Source organism: Coptis chinensis, chromosome 4, assembly GCF_015680905.1.
Source record: "Coptis chinensis isolate HL-2020 chromosome 4, ASM1568090v1, whole genome shotgun sequence".
In the NCBI taxonomy this organism is placed as follows: Eukaryota; Viridiplantae; Streptophyta; class Magnoliopsida; order Ranunculales; family Ranunculaceae; genus Coptis; species Coptis chinensis.
In genome coordinates, this window is record NC_141459.1 from 104,685,001 (window position 1) to 104,689,311 (window position 4,311).

Below are 4,311 nucleotides of genomic sequence, written 5' to 3' on the forward strand. Positions count from 1 at the left end.
AATGAATACCTTAGGTCATTCCCGCCACATTCAAGGAATACCTATCATATCACTAACGGGCCATTCATGGCACATTCAATGAATGCCCTGGGGTCATTCTGCCACATTCAAGGAATACCCAATCCTACATTCCCGTACACTCAAGGAATACAACTAACCCGCAAGGCGAATACCTTAGTTCCTCTTTATGGTAGTCCACTACAATCTGGTCATTCATGGCACATTCAATGAATACCCTTATATAACACTAACGGGCCATTTATGGCACATTCAATAAATGCCCACCTAACATATGACATAATCAGTCATAAAACTCGATTCCAAAACTTGAGGCGTGGAGAGTTCTAAAAGGGTGCGGTAAGTTTTGTTTACGCATTATTGTACTTTATTGCATAGATTATTTCAGAGAACGTAGGAATATCTTGATTCAATTAATTTTTTTTTTGGTGTACGCGTTATTAATTTCATGAATGTATAAGAGTCATAACGTGGGGTATCGCATGAAAGATCAAATCACAAAGCAAGAAATACACGCATCTGCAAGTATATTTATAAAGGTCCTAGCCTAAGTCAAACAGGCTAATAGTCCTAGACTTATCCTAATAAACCGAATCATAATTTTAGGAAAAAGTCTAATTTTCGGGTCAACTGGTCAAAGTCAACCCTGGTCAAAGTCAACAGTCAACTCTGGTCAAAGTCAACAGTCAACTCTGGTCAACCCGGCCTAAACTCCAAAAACCCAAAAGCCCAAATCCTAAGGCCCATAGTCTAATCTAAAAGTCAAATTTTAAAAATTCAAAATAAAAAGATATTAGCCCACGATTTTGGCCCAAGCCCAAAATCGTTTTTTGGCTACTGTTCATCTCCTTCCTCTCCAATTTCAACCAACCACCACCGACCACCACACAGCCACCACCGGCCACCTATAATTAAAACCAACCCAGCAGTTTGGTTCAGGGAGAAAAACCCTAACTACCCATATCAACAATTCACCATTACGTATATCAAGAAATTCGACCGACGCCATTAAAGGTTTTTTTTTTCAAGCTTCAATTGTCAAATTTCCAACACCCAATCCTCACCAACAATCCCCCTCAACCCAACAACATAACCTCACAACAAAACAATCAAACCCGACAACAGTTAAGCAACAACATACACAAAACGGTTATGTTCTTGCTTGAACGCCATTAATGGCTGTTCAAGCTTCACAACACTTCCCCTCATCTGAAACAACCACCTCTACTTCACCACGCCCAGTCCAAACATCATCAATAACATTCAAGTTAACAAATTAACAATTCCACAAAACAAATAAAAACCATACAAAAAAAAAGGAACGGTTTGTGTCATTGGCGATGGCGACACCATTAGCCACGGTGTCCGGACTTGGCGGTTTAAATGCCAAAAAGTCGTCCCTATTTGATCTATCGATCAGGGTTCAAAATGGTGGCTAACCATTTACTGAGTTGACAAAAATTGAAATTTGAGAAAAAAGCGGCATTCTTGGTATGTTTAAATCGAAACCAATAAAAAATATAATATAGTATGACTACTCAATTTTTAAAACCGAATGTTCCCCGAACGGCTCCCAAATCGAAAACCTCCAAAGATTGAAGTCGACGGCGATCTTTCTTGTTCAAACCCCTTTTTTCCGAAGAAAACTCTCACCTTTTTTTTTTTCTCCCCCAAACTCTACGTGAAACCCTTATTTTCTAGTTTTTTTTTTCAAACCTCTCCGAAAAACCAGGGTTTTAAACCTATCTACTTACTTACGGGCTTTTTTTTTTCCAAAACTACTGGATATCCTATTTCTGTTTTCTATTTACATTATTATTATTATTATTACTATTAATATTATTATAGGAAAATGCAAATAAAAGACGGGGTGTTATACTCTAAGACCTCAAAGTCTTATAAGAGACAAAATCAAATGGCCCCTAATCTTATGTAACCTCCACGCATCCGCCCGACTCTCTATGCCTTTTCTTTTACATATTTCTAGGTTGAATAGTGTACAAATTCATGGATTAATTTTTGAGAAATCCTCGGTAGTTATTTTACTCTGACTGGTGTCTTTACGTACCTACATCACACCAGACTTGGCTGTAATTGAGGAATGAATGAAAAATAAAGGACCAATTTACGAGTTTTAAAAAACTAAAACCCAACACAAGAAGTTTAGTTAGTAATTACTCTTCCTCATTTTCTTTGTTTTAATCGTTAAATTTACACTTTGGGGATAAGAAATTAAGGCGTCAATAATGCAAACACGGGACTTACTAGAACAAAAAGTTTATAGTCGAGGTTGTATGGTTTGGTATAAGAAAACAAAACGGTGTATTTTCCTGCCAATTTTTTCTTCCCACATTTGCCCTTGTTGAGTCAAACGTAACAATCAATACAAACATATATCAAGTAAGGAGACCATCGTAAATGGCGCCCGAATTCTAACATGGTGATGGGGCTTGAATTGTAAACTCAACCAGCGTTTTCGCTCCAATATTGATAAGATTAAAAGTTCGTCTGCATCTTTTTCCTTGGGAAGGTTAGTTAATTACTGCCGATACCTGGAAAGCTAGACTCGTTTCCCTCGCATGCCTGTTTACTTCTAGAAGAGAAGGACATGTCACATGAGTGGCCCCATTTGAACGGGACTTTCTGACCTTGATGTAGCTCAGGTGATACTTGAGGCACAGAGTACTATATTGTACCTTATTGTCTGCTTCCAGTCCAATTATGCTAGAAATATTATTTTAAATAATTTCGACTGGTACTTTCTGATTAATAATCATTTGCTTTGGTTTCATTTATCATTTCAAGAAAATGGAAATAATCACAATATTGATCTATAGTATGACAGTTTGTTAATCACGATTAGATGCTCTTTGTTTTACGGTGAGGAAGAAGCTAAAAAACAAATAATTGCAGGTTCAACTAATGGAAGTTACTGTGATTTTAACTGCAACATCTCTGGCGGTAAAAGCATACCAACTCGGAGGTGCAGCATGATTTGAACCATTATCGTATTATTGTGTATCTTTTTTCTTTTCGATTTTATTGAATAATAAGTTTTGTTTTTAAATTTCTTCAGAATTGCCAAGTGTACACTCGATCCATTCCTACATCTCCGAGGTAGATTAAAATGAAGATCATGGGGGTGAGGAGGGTATTTTGTTTTGAAACATCTTGCGCAACTCACGAGTTTACTCATAAGAACTCATACTTAAATGTTTTTTTTTTGTTATTATCTACTGATTGTACATTGATTTTATCATCATTAGCCCCTTATTGTTTGATCATGGATATGTGACGTATATGAAATTTGAAGTTTAAACTGAAACCATGCATATATTGTTGATGTGAAGAAATGTGCCTACTTCATTTGTTTTTGTTTCTTCATGATACCTAATTGTGCTTCTTTCCATACATCGGATATGTTGGGAGATTTCACTAGAAAATCACACCTCAATCTAGTTATTTTCTATCTCAAATGATTTCAACTTGGAGCTCACACCAAGGAAATCACCCACCCAAGACTTTGGTAGTTATCACAACAAACTCAAACAAGCAAAGCCACTAATTTATCATCACCCATAGGAAACAAACAATAAATAAGGAAGTAAATACGAAAGAGACACAAAGATTTAGGTGGTTTGGTAAATGTTACCTACATCCACACAAGAGCCAAGTTTCCTTTATAGCAAAGATTGGAGAGTTTACAAGAGATATCAAGAATCAAGAACAAGAGGCATCACTCAAACCCTAAATTTCAATAGAGCTCCTCCCCAAGAAATGAATCTCTCAAAAGTTGTCTCAAAACCCTAATCTATTTCCTTTATATGAGTGTACATAGAAAAAAAAGGGAGAAAAGATTTGGGGCGGAAATATCGACAAATCGTCGAAATTCGAAAAGTTTCAAAACTCTAAAGCTTGCTTTGGGTGAGATCACCGAGCTTCATACTTTCGGGACGGTTCCACGACCAACAATCTCCCACTTGGAACCTTCGAGATTCTACATGCACATCACATCTCAATTGTAACAACTCCATCCAAGTCCAATTTACTAAAGAAACACTAGGCTCATCCATCATGGTCTTTCAAGCAAGAAGACCCACCGGGTTGAACACAACTTCAACTTCTCGATGAGCACGGTCTTGGTCAACATATCCGCCGGATTCTCACTCCCTCGGATCTTCTCAAGTGCCAAAACCTCATCCTCTAACGGATCGGATAAAATGATACCGGGAGACCAATGTGCTTGGTCCTAGAATGAAAGGTGGAATTCTTAGCAAGATGTATAGCACTGAC

The 4,311-nt window shown here is 37.3% G+C and overlaps 1 long non-coding RNA gene across 1 annotated transcript; it reads left to right on the plus strand.

Annotated features, from left to right (window-relative positions):
• The first annotated feature begins 2,868 nt into the window (after positions 1–2,868).
• On the plus strand, positions 2,869–3,343 carry LOC147506546 (uncharacterized). Its single transcript, XR_015193808.1, has 2 exons — positions 2,869–3,001; positions 3,095–3,343. It is a non-coding gene; the product is annotated as an uncharacterized LOC147506546 (long non-coding RNA).
• Positions 3,344–4,311: the final 968 nt, after the last annotated feature.